General features: G+C 44.5%; 1 protein-coding gene across 2 annotated transcripts in view; it reads right to left on the reverse strand.

The window, feature by feature from the left end:
* PAG1 (phosphoprotein membrane anchor with glycosphingolipid microdomains 1) overlaps positions 1–21,880 on the reverse strand; it is a 105,198-nt gene extending 83,318 nt beyond the window's left edge. The window contains exon 1 of one of the 2 annotated variants that reach the window (XM_021386609.1): positions 21,782–21,880. The gene's annotated coding sequence lies outside the window, so the exon portion shown is untranslated. The remainder of the gene's footprint in view (positions 1–21,781) is intronic. The other variant, XM_021386615.1, reaches the window with a different exon arrangement.

A 25,252-nucleotide genomic window follows, 5' to 3' on the forward strand; every position in this document is an offset into this window, starting at 1 on the left:
ATTTTTTCCCAGTGTGAAAGAATTATTTTTATTAACTCACTGGGGGTCTTGACAGACCTTAAACAATATAAGCTTGGTAGAACCGCTCTCTGAGTTTCCTCATTAAGCATCCCAAAAACTATTTCAACAGTTGCAAATGTTATGCAGCATTGCCAGCTGTCTTCTGGATATCAGCATTCCAATCCGACCCCTCTGTAAAAAGGAAAGGCTATGGTGATAAAGGCTCCTGTAATTTGTGAGATGTCTTTATTTATACAGAACTAGTTTTGAAGCAAGGACTGTATGTATGTGCGCACACATATGCACACACACACACGTGCAGTCCTATCATTAAGGGACTCCCAAATAATAACTACCTCCAAAGTAGGGCTCTCACTCCCAAACGTCCTCTTCCAAGATGCCAAGGCAGGCAGCAGTTCACTACTCACCCAGCTCCTTCTCCTTGTACAACTGTCTCTTAATGGGAGCCTTGCAAAATTTGCAGTATCATATTAGATCTTCTAAGAGTATGTATTTGCCAACATGCTGAGAAAAAGCACTTGGAAGACAGTAATGGTATTTCCTGATGATGAGTAACAGGTGAGGCTGGCAGCAGCACTGCTCACTAAAGCTGTCTGGCACTTTGCTTTTTCAGAGCCATTTTCAACTGTTCAAATATGTAGCCTTGTGCTAAATTTCATTTTCACCATCTCCATTAATGCAATGCACGTATTTCTGTAAATAAAGCCAAAGAAAAATGCCTATTCCTGCCCAAGTTAAAAGATCTTGGCATCCATTTTCTTTGAGAAGCTCTAGAATCTCTAATCTTTGAAGCAGCCTTGACATGAGACAGGAAAAAGCTTTTTGTCAGAAAGATGCTTTTACTGTGCCCCGAAATGGGAAAGGTGCAATACTGTGAAAACAGCAAAAAAATGGAAGAGTAATGAAAAGGGGAAAACTGGGACTGAGACGTGCGGGGAAGATGATGGATGAATGGCAAGGAAATTTGGCTGCCAAGACAGGGAGAAAAGCAGGGTTATGGAGGGCAAGAAACTAGGGAGGAAGAAGGGTTAGAGTCAGTCAATCTAGGCAAGAGCTAAGGAGAAAAAAAATGGGTGAAAAAGAAGACTGGGAACCATGTGGATGAGAACAGGTGAAGTGAGGCCTATCCAGCTGGTATGAGAGGAGACTGTCTCTGCCTTGGCAGACACAGGAGGACACAGAACAAAGGAGGCAGCAACTGAGACCTGAGAGGCTGGATGAGGGACTAGCAACAAGCGAGTATCAAGTGAGTGACAGGAAGGCAACAAAAGTCCATCTGGAGTAAAAGAGGAAATGTACAAAGATTGCTAAAAGAGGAAGAGTGGCTACAGAGGGAAGTACAGCCATTCTGGAGACAACTGGTCTGGAACATATCTTCTGCTTTAATGCATTTCTCAGCATAGCTGGCACCAATAGCACAAAACAGCAGAAAATATAATAGACTTGTAGTCATGAAGTAACATAATCTAATGGAGCTGTAGTTCGGTTCTTCTAAACGATGACATGCTAATGCACTGCTAACAATTCTATACCAATTTACATTAGCTGCAGATCTTGTTCAAACTCTCTTATTTTGGCAAGCCAATGGCTTGAAGGCCCCCTGAGTCCTTCCTCCCCAGGAGACACCAGTCAGCCTTGTCTCTATGTGCTATCCCTGCAGAAACCACACTACACTGGGGGGAAAGCCGGGGAGAAAGGGCTAAACATGTGCCCCAGCCTCATCCTGATGGGTCATGCATACAGCATGCCCAGATCTGACTGCTCCTGGGTCCACTGGTATAAGTGTGCCCTTAATTATTGCCATGGCAACCATGTAAGCACACAACCACCCCTCCTCATGCTGTATTCTCTTTGTGAATTTTAATTCATGGAACTGGCACACAGAGCCCAGAAAAAATGACTGAGATTTATTTCTTTATTGAAAAAGTGAAGGTAGCTGTGCTGCTGATGGCAGCTGCTAGAGTTATAGATGCATCAGGGTAAAATACTGCACTGGAAACCTTTCCCATGACCCAGCACAGAAGTAGTTTTTAAAGCAACTCAGTAATACACTTTGATGTCAACAGCAGCCTCTTCAGCTTCTGGAGAAAAGATGAGGGGGGAGATTCTCACCACTCTGCGATGCAGTCATTCCAGTAAAGTCTAATTTCACATAATAAAGCCTGATTTCATACAATTGGCTAGAGTCAATTCAAGAGGAGATCCTAGAGGGTAGGGGGAATGAGGGGAATGACAGGAAAGGCAAGAAAATAAGCAACAGTATTCCAATTGGTCAAAACCATAAGCCGATTTCCTTGTGTTCCACCTCCTCCCTTCACTGCCCATTAACCAAGGCTTCTGGGCCCAAACTGCCCTCACAGCTCCAGGCACCATCCCTCAGCCCTCACCTCAGCTGCAGAAGTTCCACTGATACACAGACCAAAACTTACGGTGCAGAAAGGGCCTGGCAAGTGTTCACTCTGCGCAGCTCGAAACAAGCATAGGCCTCACCTATTCACAGTACAGACCAGCCTAAAACACACACTGTTAACGGGAGGATCTAATTTTTCTGTTTTCTGAATAAATCCAACAGAATGGGTTCACAAAAGCTTTCTCCCAGGACTCCCCCCACATTCTGCAGAATGTTCTCCAACAAAGTGTGGCCTGGTTCACGCCTCAGGAGCCCAACACCGAAGCGGCACTACAGCCTCATAACCCCAAAGGCCTTTGTGCAGCAGTACCCCAGTAAACTCACACCATTTCTTGCCTTGGGGGCAGGAATTCAGCTATTTCTGAAACAGAGAAAATAACCAAAGGCTGTGGTGATTTTAGGAGTGTTTTATATTAATTGTGGATTAGATGACTTCATGCAGAGTCAGGAATTGTTGCTGCAGCTTCTACCACTGTTTTTTTGTTTTTTGTTTTCCCACTTCTTCATCTAACAGCTGAGGTGCCACCCTCAGCTGCTCCTTTGTCTACACAGTCCCAACACGATGACAACAAAGATAAGAGACCAGAGCTCTTTATGTCCTTCTGCATAAATCTCCCATGGCATTTTAAAAGAAAATATATACTGGAAAGAACTCCCTCCAACGCAGGGGAGTTCTTGGGCTGCAAATTATTCCTCAATATGTTAGATACAGCGAGGTGTAACAAATGAAATGGGCAGTGGCATGATACTCAATGTGCTCTCCTGCCCATTATTCCAGACCCAAGTGCAAGGCATCAAGAATATGTGGTACATTTAAGGATGTTACCCAAACACCCTTCTCTTTACCTTCCTCCTAATGGCACAGCCCAGCCCAGAGCTGAGTTGTCTGTGGAATACAGAGCACAGCAGATGATCATCACGTGCTAAGATCTCAGTAGACTTGCCTTTAATCAAGCAACACAATTCAGAGCCAGTTCAAAAAAGGCATCTCAGTAAGAAAATACGCTGCACCTCTGCCACAGGGAGGTTTGCTTCAGGAAATGTGCAGACAAAGCTGAAAAATGTAGCAATTTAAGAGGAGCAAAATTGGACAGCAAGAACACTTACCTTTTATCTGAAAATGATTCATGAGACACCCCTATAAAGTGTCAGACAACAGCAAAGCAGTTCATCTACTATTGATAACCCAGCATTCCTAAGCCATCAATAGCCATTTGAGTACTCCTGAAGTAGATTCAGCTTCATCTTCATTATTTTCTTTATTGACAGATCAGGGAAATATTCATGGATGTTTATGAAGGTGCAAGATAGCAAAGTATTGTATGTTTTATCACACTACCAAAGCAGAATCTCGTTCAGATACAGTTAGTGTATAATTTCTGTCTCTCTAAAAGCTGGAAGGCAATCATTAGCATGTTGGATCTGGCAAGTTCATATTATCTATCTGGTAATTACAGAAAGATGGAAAAGCCTTAAAAAAAAAATTACACACAAATTTCCACATTTACTACACACCTGACCAAAATGCTATCACCATTACTTAAATTAGCAAATCTTTCCAATAAACTTTTACTCAGAACACATTAACTTCAATATAAAATGCATCATATAATTATTAGAAGCTGTATTGACAACATTTTATCTGCCCTTCTGATTTCAAAAATTAGAAATATGTAATCACAACCTGGATGCAGGAAAATACTTGACAGTGATGACTAGCTAAGGTTTCATGATAATTTGCTGGGCAGTACTAGCCCAGATGAACACCACAATGCAGCTCCAGCTTTTCAAAATATGTATACCATTAGTCAACGCTATTCATACTGCAGCAGGGTCAACATGCTAGACACAGACCAAAAGATAATCCCATCCTCCAGAGATTGCTGTATAAGAAGACAGAAAGATGAGAGACAAGAGAGATGTAAGAACATACATATGCATTCATACACAAAGTAATTGGGATGACTGGCCTGTGTCTCATTATCTCGTTTATTCATGCTTCAGGTGAAGGAGAGACAAGGAAGTAAGAGCAAGATCACAGAAGCTGGGGAGGGACGGCTATAAAAGGAACTGGAAGAACAGAAAGAAAACAAACTGAACATGGAAAGAGAGACCACGGATTAAGAGCTTCTGCCAAAACCAGTGACTGATGTAAAAACAAACAAGCAAACAAAGAAAAAAAAAACCAACAACATTCCACGCTATACAAACGCAGGGCTGAAACCAGCAGGTCCAGGGTAATATCATTCAGTTTCTGGATTGCCCAGACTCAAAGGTGGTTACAACAGGGCAGCACAACACAAACACAGGCCCTGTTCTTGCAAGACCATCTCTAGACCAGAGGCTTCAGGCAGAGCCGCGTTACTATGGGGACAATGACACACGACCCACGATCCATCCACCTTGGCATCAGGTCCAGCTCGGTTCCCTGGCTGAAAGCAGGCTGCGTGAGCACTGCAACTTAGTGGGACAGATAAAACAGGCAAAGGTGAACTCGGACTGACCCTGTGACAAACTAACAAGGTTTTGTCATGCTGAGTTCGTCAGACAACCCACAGCTCTCTTCTGATCAACCTCTTCCCCTCTATCTGAACAGCACAGAATCAAAATCCTGCAGTTTGCAACAGTGGAGATTCAATGAGGTTGTGCTCAAGGTTAGAAAGAAGCTTTTATCTCAAACCAGGCAAAAGAAAAGGGAATCAATCCCCCACTGAAGAGCACTTCCAAGTAGTCACTCAAGGCAGTCCCCAAGGCTGCTGCCAGAGCAAGATTTGGCCGATGCCTAGTTACATTTACCATGACTTTCCTCCTCACTGTACCTGCTCAAGACTTCTACCACCAGCTTTGCATTTAAAGAGAGTTACCCCCAAAACATATTACCTCAGAATTCAGCGCAGTCAACATATTGTTCAATGGTTCCTTATCTCCTAGAGATTAAACGCAACTTCCAGTGCTCTTCTTCTGCTGAAGGGCCCCATGTCACTGCCTAGATGACACAGACCCTTATCTCCCCAGCTTATATGCACCTTTTTAATTGCACTGGGGCCAGCCGCCTGGTCAGGGCCAGTGGAGATAAGGCAAGGGGCAGCCCTTAAAGCTATTTCGGCAGGAGCCAGAGGCAGCTTCAGCCAGGATTCCCTCCTGCCCCTGTCTAGTGTTTCATTTAAATGAAGTCTTAGGATAAGACAAGAATGTGAAGACTGCAGCAAAAACACCAAAGAGCATGCATCCTGCTTGGCACTAATTCCAAAAACTACAGCAACTAACAAATAGATTCAATTACCAAGGTAGATGCTAACCCAATTCAAGGGAATTGGTACATATGTTATAACAAGACGCTGGAGCCTCAGCCTGATCACATTTACATGAAGAAATCATTTTATGCAAATCTCCTATCTACAAGTGAAGGCCATGCAGGAAAAAAAGAAAGAGTGGTGTGCAGAGATTCGTGATGCATGTCGGATGGGCAATTTAAGGTAAATCATACCATTCAGTTATACAAGACATATAATCTGGAGAGAAGGAGTGTAGTTTCAAAGTCATAAATTATTTATAAATAATACAGTTATCTCATGAAATATCCAAAAGACTAACCACCTATTTTTTCCATTATTTTTTTCCACTTTCACAAATCCAGGAGAAGCTAAAGATAAGCATTTATCAAGAAAGAGCTAATTTTCAGGAAGGATGGACTTAGTGAAGTTAGTTATGGGCTTGTGAACGGCACTACAGGATAGCTGTGCTCACCCCATAAGAAGAAAGGAGAAGGAAGAAGAAGTGAGCTGGAGCATGCTAAGGAGAGAAACTGCTCCCCAGGGAGCTCTCACCCTTGCAGGACCATCACTGCTATTCAAAATCACTGCTTCCTTTCTGCCAGTCTCCATCTTCTTTTAAGTGAAATCCCCAAAAGGCAGCATGGAGATTCACAAGTCCCAGCGACAGCACTGTGGCATGCAGCATGCTTTGTGCCAGCAATGCCACCTCCTCAGAGCATGAGCTACACTCTGTGCGATGCACGGTGGCATCTCTGTACTCAACCTGCCAGTTTCTCTCAGCGGACTGACACCTTCTCATCTTTGTCACTCACTGAAGCAGCTGTCCAGATTGCCCTACAATGCACAATGTAACTAACTTTTATTTTTCTTTTTTTCAAATGTCCTTTCAGTCTCCCAATCATCTTACATGCCCACCAGTGCTACCCACCTTCTGATATATATGCAGTTTATCACTTACTTCTACATTGCACTCTCTGCTCTTCAAAGTCCTTTTAAGATCTTGGTATTCAGTTTCTGTTTGACTCAACACAGTCTGGTCATTTTCTGTTGGATTCACTAGGGACAGATATCCATACGCTTTGTAGTCTGAATAACTCTTAACTTTTGTGCTTTCAGCAGACCACTCTTTCTGCCTGCTTACGTTTCAATGCAGATGCCTTATGTGACTTTTACAGTGTCCCCAAGCAGCCTCCCATGCTGAGCCTGAGGATATTAATTTTCTCCCTCCTGATATTATCCTTTTTTCAACTAGTCTCCTGTTATTTGTGTGTGGAAAGGCATTTCAGTTTCCAAAAAGCCCTAAAAGGTAGATATGCAAGCGCTGCATCTCAGACCTTTTCTGAGACTCTTTGAAGCGTTGGTGTGTATTTCCATTGTATAACAAAGAGCAGTTTTTTCCTAAAGGTAACGCAAGCGCAATTCTTGAGTTTGCTGCTCATATCACACGTGCAGTAATGAGGCAAATAAAACATAAAGACAAAAAAACTGATTTATTTTCAGATATTATCTTCAGATATTAGCATCACTATCTCTTACCAATTTACAACAATAAAGAAAGGGAAACATCACAAAACTTGTCAATTTTAGGAGTCTACCTTTTTTTACATCAATGAAACTAAAAATAAAACTACCTCTTACATAATAAAGAACAAATCTAGCACCAAATGTCATTTCACACATGCAACCGCCACTGCACACCAAGTTTGTATGCATAATCCCTTTGAAGCCACAACAGGGTATCAAAATGCAAATCCCATGGCGTTAAGAAATCCACATTTTAGTTATCATGGAAATAAATCTCCTCAGTAGCTATTGCTCATGTATATTTTGGCTTGTCAACCTTTGCAGCTTTAAAAAAAAAAAACACCACCAATATGATTATTTTCTTAAACTGTTCTAAACATGTTAAAATGACTTCAAATGCTCCAATCGTGCTGAGCATCTTTTCCTCCCGCACCACAGGCTCTAGGTACCAAAACCAAAGAGCTATATCTGTTTTCTCTAGGAAGAAAAATCTGTCGCTCCTTTGCTTAAACTTGTTCCTACTGAAGTCCGCATCCACTGTGCAGTTCAGATCTTGATAAAAAAAGAAATTTCACCCATTTTGCCGCTCATTAAGGTCTTAGCCACCATATTACATATGCAGTTGTTTCTCTTTTGAAGTCTCTGATGTTGCAAGTACAACCAGAACTGAAATGGTTCTTACGCATGCGTTTCATCTGGAGAGAACTTAGAAAAGGCTTAAATTTCATCCTTTTCTAAAACATCAACTCTCCTTCTCCTTCAGGAAAATCAAACACCTCACATTAAGACTGCTCCTATTCTACCTCAAACAACTTTATCCCCAACCTGCAAAGCCTTCCACAGTCACCAAGGACCACACTTGAACAATCCTATTTACACTGAGAAGACGGCGCTGATATATCCAAGATCAGTCTCTTCGCAAACTTTAACAATTCCAAATAGGAAATAAATTAATATGAAAAATAATGTTTCAGTCTTTGTTCTGCAAAAGGAGAGTCAGGGGACAAAAACAAATTGGACATCAATAGCCAAAGGGTCACCCCTCTGCGGCTGCCCTACTGACAAAGATTAAAGCTATGCCTGAAATTAATATAAAATTAGCTTGCAAAACAAGATGAGAAAGCTAAGGCCACCGATAATGGTTCCATTGCTCCCACTTGCATAAAAAGCTGCACACTTTGAGTGTTTTGTTTCCAGGCTGCTGTTAGCTCTGTCAGAACGAAGAAACAAACTCAGTGGCACACCTTTGTGTTTTACAACAAAAACGCTCTCCGTAGGCCTGCATTGATAAAAGTCTCCTGCCTTGCATCTTGGCTATGATACTGCTTATGTGCTATCAGCACAACAGCCAAGCTCACCACATTGTTTGTCATACCGTGGAAACAAATCTGACACGATGCTGGCTGCACAAACACAACTACTACGAACTGGACTCCGAAGAAAAAAGAAATCCTCAGAAAAAGCCATACAAGTGACTTGCATTATTTGTCTAACATTTACAGACTCAAGTCACAGCTAAGAATGAGATTTCTGCTTATTTTTTTCCACATACGTGGTCATAGCAAGATGAAAAAATTTTCAGTGGTATGCATCCTGCAGGAACAGGAGAAAATGACAAACAGCTTCCCTGCTGAACAAATCAGTGTACACATACAAGAGTTTCTGTTATAAAAATTAAGGTTAAAAAGCAGAACTGAACTGAGAAGCAGACACGAGGTACCAAGAATGTACTGATAACCTTTTCTGGGTGAGTGGAGAATTATCTTCAAGTTTATTCAAGAACAAAATAGGGAACTGTTATTTAAGAATAGGCTCTCTTTAAAAACGTTCTGTCTGCATGGAAGATGGCACAGAGTTGGTTCTGCCACTCTTCCAGCACAGCTGCTTTCAAGTTTAATTGGTCTGCTCACACAATCACAGGATGGCTGAAGTTGGCAGGGACCTCTGGGTCCTCCTGGCCCAACCCCTGCTCCAGCAGGGACATCCAGCGCAGGGGGCCCAGGGCCACATCCAGGCAGATAATAAAGATCTCCAAGGAAGAGATTCTACAGCCTCTCTGTGCCAGTCTCTCATACAGTAAAGAAGTGCTTCCTGGTGGTTGGAGGGAGCCTCCTGTGTTCCAGTTTGTGCCCACTGCCTCTTGTCTGGGCAATGGGCACCACAGAACAGAGCCTGGCTCCATCCTCTTGGCATCCTCCATTCAGGAGGGTCCCTTCAGGACACTGCTGAGATCCCCGATGAGCCTCCTCTTCGCCAAGCTGAACAGATCCAGCTCTCTCAGCCTCCCCTCATAGGAGGGGTGCCCCCCAGGCCCTAAATCATCTTCACGGCCCTTCACTGGACTCTTTCCCCAGTATGTCCAGATCTCTCCTGTACTGGGGAGCTCAGAACTGGACACAGCACTCCAGGTGTGGCCTCATCGGTGCTGAGCAGAAGGGAAGGATCACCTCCCTCAACCTGCTCTCAACACTTGGCCTAATGCAGCCAGGATGTCAATTCTTTGTCTCAAGAGCACACTGCACATTCATGTTCAATATGGTGTCCACCAGAACCCCCAGGTCCTCTTCTGCAAAACTGCTTTCCAGCTGGTGCCTGGGGCTGTTCCTCCCCAGATGCAGAACTTTGCACCTTCCCTTGTTCCCAAGTCATTCCCACATGTTTAAATGTTGAATGTGCGACAACACCTGGCTTCTCTACATAACACAGCCGAAGCTGATGTCCTCTGGACACAGCAATGACCAGCTGGGGTCAGCATTCAGACTCACCAGAAGCCAGGCTTCTCACTCCCAATATTATAAACTACCTCTTGTCCTAAATCCCACATTAGCTACACCCACCTGCAAGATCAGCTTCCAATATCATCCTCCCCTAATTCAAAGTTTGGTACACACCAAATCATTGGACCACGCTTTTGGAAGTTAACCTCTTCATCAAATCCCCTCTGCTGCCAGGGCTAAGTGAAAAAAAATCCATAAGAGAAGATGATTTAAAAGACTGAGGAAAAGGCAAGTTTAGATGTGCAGGGCACATCTTCAGCACCTCTCTGCTTTCAGACTGAAACAACAGTTGCAGGGAGGGAAAGCAGCACTGTACTTCTCCCTTCCATGTAGCCCCACTCAAGTATACGACTGGCTTCAGAGAACTGAATTTTCTGCAAAAGCCTGCTCCTACTGATATAAAATCAGGCTGAGGCAGACACATACGAGAGTGTGGTAGCGAGGTGTTTAAGAACTATGAATCTCTTATTTCTCATAATTTACCTACAGCAATCTTCACACTTATTTTTCTGAAGTCTTTTCTGAATCGTCTTAAGTGTCAGCTACTGATGAACTGCAGGGTGCATTATTTTTATTAAATGATGAACACTTAACACTTCAGAGTTAGGCTTCAGAAAACTGATTAATATCTACTGACAGACAACTTAAGCACAGAAATTACTGTTTGGTTTTTGTCTCTATTACTCTAGACTCCAGTGAAAGGAAGCCTTTCCTGTTTGAAGGTGTTACTTCTTCTTAAGCATCAATGTAATTAAATATACAAGCTAATATACAATACAGAAAATACTACTGCTCGGTGGAGCAAGAACACGCCTCTTGCTGTGTGGAACAAAGAAGCTGCAAAGCCTTGGAAGTTCTCGCTCCTACAGAATCACGGCACTTGCAAAATGTAATCACTGTCCTGTTCTGAAAACAAGTTTTCAGAAAATGTTTGTAACTGTCTACCCTGAATAAAATATTCTTGATCACTGATCAAAACTGACACCCTCTGCTAATTTTACCACTGTCCAATTTCAGTAACTCTTATGGCTGGGAGAAACAAAGAGCTTTCAAAAACCAACCCCAGGTTTCCAGGGTCCCAGACAACCAAGCATGAGGCCCACAACTCCAGGGCTGCAGTAGCCCAGGTGATTCCACCCAGTTCCTCGCACTATGGACAGCTCTGGTTCTTCCAGGCCCTGTGCTCTGTGGCTGGCAATGAAACCCCCAGGTCATCTTCCTCCAGAAATAAAGGCAGAGAGGACCGACTTGCTGCAGCCCTACCCTGCTGACATCTCTAGAGGTGCTGGAAGCCAGGCAGCTCTGGTGAGGCTACCCTCGTCTGCTGGTTGTCCAAACAAGAGCCTGAGGGCCTATCACATGTTTCACAGGTCAGATCTCTCCTGCCAGCCCAACCCAGCTGTTTCTGGAAGTTGCATGATGCCAGCTGAAACTGCTGATGTTAGAGTGTCTAGCAATCAAATGCACCACATAGTGCATAAACCATGTCTGAACACTGAAGAAATGCTGAGTTATTGGCTATCTGCTTGCTGTAAATAATTTAGCTAATTTCCTCACAATAACGACCTCTCATTTTGGGAGGAAATAAATCCTCTGCTTGTAGACTAGCTTGCTTTCTCCAGCACTTCTTTAGGACTGTGTCACCAGACTTGCTCAGGAAGATGCTAACAGTGTCATCTGGAAACCAACATCCATCAGTTGACAGTAACTGGTTAGAGCTCACACCATAACACACTCTTCATAACCAGGTACAGACATCACTTTTTCCAATACAGGTTATCTGTTAATATGAATCAGCTCCTCATGCACGGGCTGCTCAGAAATGAGACTGACTTGTTAAATGAATTAAAGGTGGACTCACAAGCGAGGAAGGGCTTCAGGGTTCACTCACACAAATCAAAACACACAACTAATACTGAAATGTAAATCTAGGGTATGAAATGGAATCTTAATGTTGAAAATGGAAAGAAAAATTAATTTGTGCTTTCACTTCAGTCAATAAAATTGACTGGATCAACAATTTAAAAGATTGGACAGACTGTCCACTACGATCCCCTGGAAGACTGAACTGCTGTGCCATACCTTTACATATTAGTGCAGAACTCTTTCCCAATGTATCGGCAAATTTCATGTCCTTAATTGCTAGGAACATCTTTTTCCAAACCGGCTACACTGGCAACAATAAAAGGTGCTGATAGGTACACATGCCATTTGAATACCAAGAACACAACTGAGAGAGAAACAAACTGGAAGGAATGTCATGTTAAAAAAAAACAACAACTGCATTAATAGATAATGTTTTAAGTACAGATTCATTACAGGTGGTCTTCAGGTAACTGTTTACCTAAGCTCCCATGCGTAATGTCACATGCCACTACTCCCCAGTGCAATGAATGAATCACCACAGGAAAGCTCTGTATCAAGTCACATCACGAGAGTCATGAAATGGAGGTCACTGTACCAGCCAACAAATGACACATTAAAAAAGGAAAAGAAAAAAAAAAGGCAGAAAATATTCTTTATACTTTCCACTTAACTATGAACTTGAGGGATTTGTTTTACTAATCTGTGGCTGGCAGTGTCAGGGCTACTTGGTGCTGCAGAGACAAATGTCCAACTTCCAAGCCCCCTCCAGCTACATGAAGGTAAGAAAGAAGAGCGCTTCTGTCACTTCCGAGCTGATTACTGCAACACGGCCTACATTAGGCCAATATTATTTTGCAGCTTCCCTCACATAACTAGAACAGCCAATTAAGATGGCCAAGATATTACAAAACGTACCTTTTTACAGCATTCTCACCTGTATTTTATTTTGCCTGCCCGTTTACAATTCTACACCTCCATACCAGCAGCGTGATGAGGAGGGCAAAGGAACTGCACAAGCAACCCTGTCTGTCCAAATCTGAGTGTACTTGGACTGATTAAGCATTAGGTCACAATCAGGCATTCTGGGGGAAGTGCTCTTTCTTACAGAAACGTACTGAAAATGAGGCAACAGTTTGACAGTACCTCAAGGTGCGAGACAGAATACACAGATCCAGTCTGGCCTTTATCTATCTTCCTCTCCTTTTTCCTTAGGCAAGCAAATCTATAAAGCTTCTCATCTAATGCGTTAGATTAATAAATGATGAAGCTACAAACAGCAGAGTCCCAGCCTCCTACGATGTGAGTTCAATTATTTTGCATTTAATAAGAATAAAGGAAAATGAAATTAATTTAATCTCTGTAATTGCCATGCTAAATGACACAATCTTGCCTATTACAACAGATAAAAACAATACATTTACATTTACCAAATCATCGTAAGAAATCTAATTTTTACTCTGAACAATATTCTGTGATGTATTAGGTACCATCCTTAGAATCGTACGTGCCAAATGCTGCAGCAGAAGTCAGGGCGGGCCATGCTTTCATCCACAGCTGGGCTCTGGACCAGAGCTACTTTTTAACTATGCTCAGTGTTTAAAAGGAAAGAGAAATTATATTTAGGAATGTGCTTCATGAACATTCTTAATTAAAGTACTGTGGAACTATGCGTTTTCTTAGAGTTCTAATAGTAAGAGCCTCAGCCCACGCACTCTACCAGAAGGAAAATTAGTTTATTAAAGGAAGAAACTTTTGCAGGCTGTGTAATTTGCTAGGACACCATCTTCAATACCATCACTAGTAATTTCCTCCTGCCACTTCCTCAGGCTCACCTCTCAAACCAGCGTCCCCAGGCGGTAGCGAGTCGCAGGCACCAGTGCTTCCACAAAGTCCTCAACTCCAAATCTGTGTTTCTCCTTGCTGCTTTAACCAGATCCTGGACATCAGACCTCCTCAAACCAAGGCCTTTATTTCACATTAATTCTCCCCCCACCACGGCACAATCTTCAGGACTTCAGGTCACCTTCTCTTCCACTTTGAAATAGTTTTTCTTAAAGGTGATTAAGGACAGTCAGCAGTATCCAAAACAAGGTTTCTCCACAGCCCTGCTCCATGTCCCTTCATGCATCCCTTGAAAAAGCCTGCCTGAAGCAACCTAGGACTTTGCTTTGCCATTCCTGGTGTCTTTACCGTAGTGGTGGCTCACAGCCATGTGACAACAAGCATATCCAGCTCTTTCTCTCCCTCAGTCACTTCCAAACGATGAGCCTCTAATCCCTTTGGCTTCAGCTGTAAAATTCCCATTGATCGATAATGGATTTTCCACTGATGTAGAATCAGGCACTTTGACTACACCACTACGAATTAACAGAAGAGAACTCTGCTAATCCTTTATAAGCAAGCTTAATCTTTTGGTTTATAGAAGGACTGAAGGCCTTCTTTTCTCCAATATCAGGGAAGATTTTTTTTCTTCATTTTATTTGATCAAAACCAGTATTTTTTGGAAGTCGCAAGTCTGAATAGCACCATGGATGCACATTTCTGGCAGGTGAAAATGCAAAAGCCTGAGCTATGATTTCTGAAGTCAAAAGCTGGTATTGGCTCTCTAGGACTTTACGTTTAGTTCAGTCTGTAAAAAGTTTTATCATTCGGAAACTGCAGACTAACAAAGCCCTCACAGCATTCACCTTTCAATTAAATAAGAGTAACATCTGAAAGCTCACATTAAAATAGCTGCAAGATATCTTAGGGTTCTCTTAATTGCATCATTTGAACATTTCTTGTACATTAGCAATAGTTCGGGCTATTAAACTGCAAGCAAATAATAGCACCTCCAAAGACTGCTACAGAATTTGGCTGGCATCTCCAAAGCAATAAAGTCATCAGAAAGATGAACTTATCTTACATTAGGACACTTTTTCCATTAAAATGAGATTTTGTTAGATAAAAATCAAATGCACTTTATCAAGTCTGTGGGTAACAGAAAGGCTTTTCTTTTTTCACAGGAAAGGAAACACATCGTTATGCTTCAATGCCTGGAAAACAAGAGCTCAATCAAGCAAACCCTCACTCCATTGAGAGACCCCTGCTCACAGTGACTTGTTCCACTGCACTCAACCGTCTGAGCAAAGATACTCAAAAAGACTAAAATCTTGAAAGATCAAGCCAAAATATAACAGTTGTAACTGGTACTGCACATCAAATAGCCCTTAATTTGACATCCTTCAGGGCACTAGATGCAAACATTTCAATGATTTAGTGATTCATCATAAGCACTTCTCCTACAATAGGATGAAAACAAGTCTTAAATATAACAGCTAAGTGGTTCCTCCAAAACACTGAAATGCCACATTTCTCCATAGGACAATAAACTGTTTCTCTGTTGTCATGTATTTTATTTCCCCTGCTTAGGTGGGTGACCTTTTGAAAGGAGCACTGGAGGCTGACATACACCTTCATTAAAGCCGTGCTTCTGCCTTCCTCTGCGTCTACAAGAACAATGAGCACAGGAGGGACGAGGTGAGAAATCCAAGGAGTAATTAAGAGATTTTGTTTCAGGGAGTTATCAATTATTTATGAGTAAATTCCCAGATGAACACATCCAAAGATGAACAGTTTTTAATAAGTTTCACTACTGTACACATGGCACAACGCAATCAGACACGAGCTAAATTGCATGTCTGACTATTTGTGGTGTCAAATGATGAGCAGAGTCCAGGCAACAGTATATCACTGTTATGTATTTAAAGTACAAGAGTCTGCTATATGTAAAGATCTTTCATAACATTCCTCCAACTCTCAAAGAAATCATCCTTTATATTATCTCTTACTCATCAAGATTGCAGCAAAGAAAAAGCTCATACTGAAAATTTTCTGTAATTATGCTAACATAGTTCTCTAAATAGTCTAATTTTCAAAATCTTATAAACATATCAGCCAGCTTTGAATGGAATTTTATTTCACAATGGAATGAAATGGACCTGAACTGTTATTATTAAGAAAACACCAAGCTATGGTCTTTTTCTCCAAAACAGGGTTTATCCTTTTCAAAACAAAACATTTCACTTTTCTGTTTGTCAACTGTCCTGTCTAAACAGAAAAACCAAAGACTCTTTGTGATACGGGAAATACAAACATTACACCCCCTCCCTGTGGTAGGAGGGCTGGAACTTGATGATCCTCGGGGTCCCTTCCAACCCAAGCCATTCTATAATTCCATGATACACGGTGGTCCTCCTTGTGAAACAGGTACTATGGAACCAAATGGTTAGATGCATTCAGAATGCTTCCCACAGCAAGTTCCTGATCTATTTGAACATGTTGTCACTGAAAACAGTCATCCTGGAAATCTAGAAATGAAAAACAAACCCGCTGTCACACCTTCAAGTTTGCAGAACTGTTCTTCCAACTCCTCTTTCCCAGACATTCCAACCAACACAGAACTAACAACGTCACCAAGGCTGCTGCAGTCATCCTTCAGTGCATACAGCAGATGACAAGATGGCCTCAGGGCCACCTTCTGCACTGAGTTCAACTTCATGAAGCAAGGCTTCAAGCACAGCCAGACGCACCCTGCAGAACAAGCCTCCCCAGCATAACAGCATCATGCCACTGCATGCTACATGCAGCGGCCTCACAGGCAGCCCTGCAGACACTGCGTGGAGAGGGCGCATGCAAGTCACACCAAGTGGGGACAGAGCTCTTATGGTGCAACCTGGGTTCAAGATGTGAGCCGTGTGGCTGCTGAGGGAGGCATGCAGGAACACTGCAGGTTCTTCAACCCAAAGGTCATCTGCAAGAAGCCTTCCAAGGGATGACTGTGGGAACAAGCTCATCGAAAACACTTTAGAGCAAGCACTTTCTGTCTCTTTCACAGAAGAACTGCAAAAGAGCTAGGTCTCCCACGTGTTCTCTGCCTCTACTGTTTAGATCAGCACTCACCTCAGCAATTCCACAATTCCAGGAGTAAAGTCCACTCTTGTCCTACCCAAACTAGACTAAACTCCTCCAGTACTAAGAAGAAAATCACTCAGAAATCCATTTTAGGTTTGTTTGCAGTAGTTTAGAGTGTTTGTTATGTACTTGGATGAAAGGAGCACATTAAGTACATCTATATTTACTTCAATACAGTGTGGCTCTTGAAGTTAGATGAAAAGATTTACTCTGGCCAAGCTAGTTTATTTATCAACATAAGCTATGTTCTCAAAGGTTCATCTTCATCATGTTTACATGAAAGTAGACAGATTTTTTCAAGGGTTGTATCACATTCTGAGAACTGGAAAAGGACAAAAGAAACTTCTGTGAGAACTGTAACATCAATAGCAGCGTAGGAACAGTTCCTACCATTTCCAGTTATTCATGGTGGGCGAAAAAAACCTTTCCCACATGGAGTAATTCCTTCTCACTCTGCAGACTTACCAATAGCCAGAAGCTTCAGTGGATGATCAACTACTATGCACCTAGCTTAGATAATGGTGACTTGCATTCTTACACTGGAACACCAAAAGGTAGAAGTTAATCACATATGAAACACAAGAGTTTAAGTAAATATAGTTTCCCAAGTATCTAAAAAACAAAATTAAAAACCCTTTTCTTAAATAGGAACAATTAAAGGCTTTTCACACTGAAGAAGAGCTCTCAGTTACTGTTAGCAAAGCATTTGGAAACACAACACAATCAATGCACTAACCACCAACTAAACCCAGCTAAGTCCTGGTTATTGCCAACAGGACCCCAAATGTGACTTTGTACTTTAATATCGAAATTTTATCCCTGAGTTATGTAAATATTTAAATGACATTTATGGACAGTATCATTCCTTACGAGTTTATACTTTCCCACGGAAGAGTTCCATAGCAATTAACAATGCTGATCTTTATCCTCCACACTGACTGTTCATTCATCCTTTCTAAAACGAACTCAGCTTACATACAACCCAAGAGGGCTGTAACAAGGCAGTATTTATCTGCCCTAACAATCTACCACCGCTGTTTTAATTAAACCTTAGTTATACCATACTCACAAAGTGGAGAAATGCCTCCTGCCACTCATTTTCACCTGGCTGCTTGCTGCCCTGCTGCAGGACCTGCTATGGGGTCTGCTCCGCAACCCCATGCACCCAGCTGCCCCTAAGCTGTGGCACTGAAGTGGGCCACAAGAAACTGTGTCCCTTTCCAAAGAGGGGTATGCTCCTTGTCAAATTTGACTGATGCTCTTGGCTCTGGCGCCACAGTTTGCTCAAGTAACTGTGGAGACAGTGTTGTAAAAAAATGCATTCCCACTAAAGAAAAGCACAGTCAAACTGCGTGGGGGTTTGCAGCATATGCTCTCAAATATGGTGCTGAGCACCTGGGAGTTCCTGCTGACCAGGGTCCATGAGCAGCTTGTACAATGCAGCACTGCCTGCCCAGTGCACAGGGCTCTGGGAAGCCCAGGGATGCGTCATGTGTGCTCATGGGAGACCTGCAGAGAGGCCCTGGCATGGCACAGCAATTCAGTGAGAGGTCCTACTAGGATGAGACGGGCAACTGCAACTGAGGATGTCTGCAGTAACTTTGCACCCAAGCACTCAGGTGCAGCACCATGCAGCTGCTGCATCCGTGCACTTCTACAGGGCCTCCCCGAGTACTCATGAGCACAAAGTGGTTTCCAAGCCTAGAGCTTACTGCCAGCAGCATTACACAAATGAGCATGCAGTGCTCCCCTTCCACATGTTAGCCAGTGTAAGCAGTAGCTGACTGTGGTGCTCACTGAAAGTACCGCACAATAAAATTACTCTGCACTGACGCAGCCTTACCTCCAGTACTGGGTGCAGGTTTGGGTGCCACAACATAAGACATAAAACTATTAAGAGAGTGTCCAGAGGAGGGCTACAAAGACGGTGATGAAACAAGAGGGCAAGGAGTGTAAGGAGCAGCTGAGGTCCCTGGGTTTGCTCAGCCCAGAGCAGAGAAGCTGAGGGGAGGCCTCATGGCGGCTGCAGCTCCTCACAGGGAGCAGAGGGGCAGTGCTGAGCTCTGCTCTCTGGGGACAGCGACAGGGCCCGAGGGAACGGCATGGAACTGTGTCAGGGGAGGGGCAGCTGGGGGTTAGGGACAGGTTCTGCACCAGAGGGCGGTGGGCATGGAACAGGCTGCCCAGGGCAGTGGGCACGGCCCCAAGCTGCTGGAGTTCAGGGAGCATCTGGATAATGCTCTCAGATAGTTTGATTTTTGGGTGGTGCTGTGTGCAGTTGGGAACAGCACTCAGTGATCTTTGTGGGTCCCTCTGAGCTCAAGATACTCTACAACTCCATTACATAAACATTTAGAAACCCGTTGTCTTGCCTGAGGAAGAAGCCACCCTGAACCTCCTTCCTGACCACAGCAGGTGTCTGTGGCATCGCTATACACACAAAGACTGCAACTGAAGGCACCAAGACAGCCCCTGTGTGCTCAGCATGAGGACAAGCAGCAAGCAGCCACGGCTTTGTGAGCAACCTCATTCAGCAGGGCCACAGCCATTCATCCCACAAACATTCCCACTTGTGAGGGGAGCCTCAGGTTGGTGACCCACACACCAGTGATGGCGCCTGACCACAGTGGGACTCAGGGGCATTGAGGATGAGCTGCCGGTCCCCCAGCACCGCACATGCTGGTAATGAAATCTGTGGGGTTCTCAACACCTGGAAGCAGAAGCATCACTGCAGGAGCCTGGATAATGCTGTTTGAATGATTTATGGTTTCAATTAAATGTTAAACAATGTCTTTGGGTCTACTTGGTCTATTAATCTTATTCTTGCACTGCATTTTGCTCTTTCAAATGATAGTGCTGGAACTACTTTGAAAAAGCCCTTCCATTTCCCATTTCGTTCCCTACTGGAAGGGAGGAGGGCTGCATCCGGTTCCAGCCACTGAGCTCTCCAGCACTTCACCAGCACCATCAACAAGCTGATAAACAGATTTAACTCCATTGTGTGCCAATGAAGTCAGCCTCGGGAGAGAGCGTTTATTAACGAAATGCCACTGCACAGCCAGCAAAGAAAACTAAATGCGTTTCCTGTGGATTCCTCGGCATAGTGCTTCTTAAAATATAAATTAGCTGGAGACTATGGAGCATTTCTTATTTAGGACTTGAAATCCAGTTGCCACTTTCTGATCAATATAACTTTAATAGTAGGATAAATTTAGAGCATAGCTCTCTAGTAGCAGTCATTTGCATACAATGCATGATCTAAAGGCACATTCAAGAGCCTGGCAAGGAAGGTTTTGAGGATCACTGCCTTAAAGTGTAATAGATTACCTTTTTTGTTCATCATTAAGTGACATTTAACTTAAGGAACTTTTACTGAGATGGGTGTGCTTGTGGGGGGCCAAATCCCACAACCTTTACACACTGTGCTGCCTTCAGTTCAGTTTCTCTTCCAGAAGTTGCAGATCCTCATTGCTGACCTGAATATTGATTTTATGTTAATAAAATGCTGTGTTGAAATACTGGTTAAAGATAAAGCTGCTTTTCTATTTCTGGCCTGCAAAATGCTGCACATATTGTGCTCACTATTGTTTTTCAACAGGAGCAAAAGACTCACCCCATACACAAGATGCTCTACAGGCTGCGGAATTTGGCCCTTGTTAAAGAAGCTCACAGCTGAATTGAATCCCTTTTCCAGTAAAAGGAGGCACTTCTGCTGGAACGCTGCCGCACATCTAACATACAGGGATACTTATCAGGACACAATTTTTAAAGACGTAGAATAAGAAACCCAGGAATTTGAGATTTCTGCTTCTGTACCGTCTGAGCGAAACAGACACAACAACAAAGTGCTTCCAGATACATGCCAGATATCTTTAGCAGTGCTTCTGCATGGTCTCTGAATAAACGCAGCTCCAATCACAACTTACCTACAACAGAGACAGATTTCAATAGGACCAAGGAAGACTTGCGGTTGGTTTAATACAGCATTTTTTTTTTCTTGAAGCTTAATAAAATAAGAACTCCAGATAAAAGTTAATTGAGCCTGTCCGTTAGGAAGGGGAAAAAAAATTCCTGCCTTAATGTTATCTCTGCTCTTTCTCTCTCACACTCTTTTTCTGCATTTGATGCTTAACGGCTCGGTATTATTTCAAAGCTCATTCCTTTTACAAATGTAATCAACTCAAGTACTCGGCACCACAGATGATGTATCACTCTGCTTAAAACCAAATCTCGGAGGGACAGATTAGGAAGAAAGGTTAAAGAGTTCTATCGTTCAGAGCACTGCAGCTCAGACACCTATAAATCACTGGGTTTGTTTATTTAGATAATCGGGTCCATTAGCGCGTGTAACGCTGCACAACTTTCCGCCACGACCGTGTGCCAAGCTCTTCTCGTCAGAAGCAGCGAGGCAAAGGGATGCTCCAAGAGGCAGCCAGGGCGGTCCGCTCGGACCCGCTGCCGCTCGCAGCACTCTGCCACGCTTTGAACGGCAGCCCCTGCCCTCCCCTGCCGACCTCCTCCTCTCCAAGAGTTCCCAAGACGAGGAGCAGATGCCACCGCGCAACAAACTACACTCTGTCACCACGTAACGGGATGTGAATGGAAGCGCAGCTCGGGGCCGGCTGGCAGCAGCCCCAGCCCGCCGAGCCGCAGCGCAGCCCGCACCGCGCTCCTCCCGCATCCCGCGCCGCGCTGCACCTGCGGCCGCCGCCGGACCGACCCCGGCACCAAATGGCCGCCGGGCGAGGGCCGCCCGGGGAGCGCGGCCGGACCGGGCCGACCCGCGGTGCGCCCCGAGCCCCGTAGCCACCGGCAGAACCCAGCGGCCACCAGCCGAGCCCCGCGGCCGCGCAGCCCCGCGCAGCCCCCCGCGGCCGCGGAGCGCCCCGCGCGCACACGTATACGCGCATATACACACGGAGACACAGCAACTTCGCGCACCGCCCCCAACTCACCGGCAGGCGCCGGCCCCGCGGCGGGGCGCGCCCCGGCTGCCACCTCCCGCCGAGCGCTGCCCGCCGAGCGCAGCCCGCAGGGGCCGGGCAGCGGCAAGGGAGGAGCGGCAGCAAGTTGCGGCGCGCTGCTCTCCCCTCCCTCCTCCTTCTCTCCTCCTCCTCCTCCTCCTCCTTCGCCCGGGGGAGGCGGAGGAGAAACACCGAGCGTGGTCCGCGGAGAGTGCGCATGTCCCCGCGCCCCGGGCCCCTGCGCGCCGCGCACCGCAGCGCTGCTCTGTGGAGGCTGCGCAGGGCACGGCCTCTTGCGGGGCCGGGGGCGCGGGCTCGGCAGCTCCGGGCTGTGCGGCCCCCCCGGAGCTGTCAGAGCTGCCCCTGGGCTGCCCGGCGGCTCCGCGCTGCTGCGCGGTGTGGCTGAGGGGGCTCCGGGAGCCGAGCTGGAAAAGGAGGGCAAGGAGGAATGCAGGCTGCCTGTCCTCCTTCCTTTTCTTCTTCTTCTTCTTCTTCTTCTTTTTTTTTTTTTTTTTTTTCTCAGCATGACTAATAAAGACAGGTGTGATGATAAAAGGGACCTCCAGATCGTTATGGGTGGCTTTTTGATATAACAAGATCTTTAGGTGAAAGGGATAACCACCTTTTCCATCATGCAGGGAAGCACAAGGACTTTGAGTGAAAGGTACAGTAACAGCAAAGCAGGAAAGGCTGCAAAGACAAATGCCTAACTTAGATCTCTGGAGAATTTTTAGGGAAATTGCACAATTGCTGTATGTTTCCACCCACATGGGAGGACTGAGCTGACACTGTGAGGTTCTTACTTCCTGAGAACACGCTCAAACCCCATATTCTATTTTGCAGTAACACATATGTATGTCACGTCTGTGGCTTGCTCCAGGTCTGAGCCTGAGTCTGCTTCTGATGCTTACCTATGCAGGAAGGTGGTTTCCGGTTGGTTGCTTTTGGTTTCCTTTTTTTAAAAATAGTTAAAATAATAGCGATACAGCAGCACCATCAGCATTTTCATCATCACCTGATCTTTGGCAAGGTTATGTCTCAGTGTGTTGTCTCGATGTACATCCATACAGTGAATCCTCTGGGCTCATCCTTTCTTCACGTCATTTTACAGTGTTAGCAGCTGTTGGGTTCCTTGCTGATTTGATTGCTTATTTTTCTAAGCCTGCTTGAAGCTTTTTGCCCAACAGCTCCTATCCACACAAGGCAACGCTGTCTGTGTCTAGAAGAGCCCAGAACACCTCAGTTTGTCCACATAGCCCCTGCCACAAAATACTTGTTATTCTGTCTGTAATCTGTTGGCTCTTGTAACATGAGGCTGGTTATTGGCTTTTTATCACCCTGGTGGTATTTTTTCTTCTGTGTTGCTCACATGCCAATATGGTACCCAAGGCACTGTAGCTGACCTCATGGTAGTTTTCTCTGACTTTGTTATCTGCTTTTCTTTGCCCGTCATTCTTGAGTTCCCATCCAGTCCACTGGTAACAAGCATGCTTTGTGAAACCCCTTGCATCTGCACCCACATCCCACGTGGTGACTCCGCAGCGAGACCAACTGTAAGGATAACTTTAACTCTCTCACCCAATTGTGTTGGTCATTGCAGTCAATGAAGATTTGTACACGTGGGATCAACAACTTCACAGAGTGCTTTTGTTCTACCTCTGTCCTCCCATATTTCAGCTCTGCCAAGAATCTCTGATGTTCCTTCAAGTCATGGAGGGTCATCATGGCCATTTGGTGCCTTCATAAGGTTTTCGGTTTAGAGTGTGAAACTGCGTTGTGGTTTGTAGGAAATTGTGTAGGAAAACAATGGTGTGTAGGTTCAAAAAGACTGGAGCCAATGTTCTAGCTGCTTCCCCCTTCAGCAGTATTTCTCAAGCCTTCACAAAGGAGTCACAAAGCATGCCAGCATGCTGAAGCCAGTGGGAACTTTACAGCTCTCTCTACTTGATGTGGAAGTTCCCAGTTCTCTACTTACTTCTTTCACTTAGATTCAGTTAGTTCAAAAACCTCCCCACTAAATAAAAACAGCTAGATCAGGCTGCCCAGGGCCTGATACAGCCACACCCTGAAAATCTCCAGGGACAGGGCATCCACCACATCTCTGGGCAGTCTGCTCCAGTGCTTCACCACCCTCATTGTAAAAGACTTTTTTCTTATGTCCAACCTATATCTACCCTCTTTAAGCTTGAAACCATTTCCTCTTGTTCAATGACAACAGACCCTGCTAAAGAGTCTGGGATAGGATTAGGATAGGATAGGATAGGATAGGATAGGATAGGATAGGATAGGATAGGATAGGATAGGATAGGATAGGATAGGATAGGATAGTTGGAAGGGACCTACAAATGTCATCAAGTCCAAAGACAGCTCTCTTTTGCCTCTTCCTTTTTTCCCTCCCACCCCCTCTCTCCCCTTTGTCCTCCAGCCCCAAATGCCATTTGGTTTAATTTATCTTTCCCTGTATTTAGGGATAAAAGAGTTAATACATGTTTTTCTTTAAAACAAAAATCAGGGAAATCGGGGTTTGCTCATTAACTAACCATTATTTGCTGCCCTATTCAGCACATCAGCAAAAGGACAGGAGAGATGCAGAGAATGAAGGAAAGGAGGGGTCCAGTGGTCTCTTGACAGATGGGAAAGACCAGCAGTCACAGCAGTGTGCACGCGTCTGCATGCGTGTAAAGGCAGTGGAGGGAAAGGACCGACACAGACAAGAGGAAACGATGAAGTCCTTCAAAGAGGCTGGCAAAAATCAAGCACTCTGAGGCACAATTAATTCTGCACTCCACAAGAGTGAAACTATTCCCTCTCGTCATTTCTGTGACAGGCACTCCCAAAGGCCCCAATCGCTGTTAGAGCTCCATTATGTGAGGCATTGCACTGGTGCATAAGTGACGTGGTCCCTGCCACAAGGGGCTTGTAGTTTAGCATGAGCCAAATGCAACAAAAGAATGTAAAATATAGCATAAGGGAGCAGGAGAGGAAGGGCAGCTGAATGCCTTCATTGTAACCTGTATTACACAACTTCACTGTTATAATCATATGTGAATAATACATGAATAATGTACATACATCTCAGACACTTCTGTTGTTTGTTTTTTTTTTTTTTTTTCCCACTGAAGAACCAGGAAAAATCGAGTGCCCAATTTAACCTTCAGTCCAAAGGCTGTTGTTGGTAGCAGTCAGTCATGCTGGGCTAACCCAATAAGCAAAGGTGGAAGAGCTGATGGAAGTCACAACCTTTGTCTGGTAGCATTTTGGGAGAGCAGCAGCAAGGTGCAGCTGGACACATGCCACCTTCACCTTGAACCCTGGAGAAGCCCATTTGGACCCCTTGTTCAGCCCTCTACTGCCCCACGTTGTTCCTATGTGACTTTGTAAGTGAGCTGGAAGAAGAGGTTATTTTTCAGCTGGATCCATTCCTGGTCCAGCTCATGGTGAAAGCACTCCAACATCTGCACT

This window comes from Numida meleagris, chromosome 2 (assembly GCF_002078875.1).
Source record: "Numida meleagris isolate 19003 breed g44 Domestic line chromosome 2, NumMel1.0, whole genome shotgun sequence".
NCBI lineage: Eukaryota > Metazoa > Chordata > Aves > Galliformes > Numididae > Numida > Numida meleagris.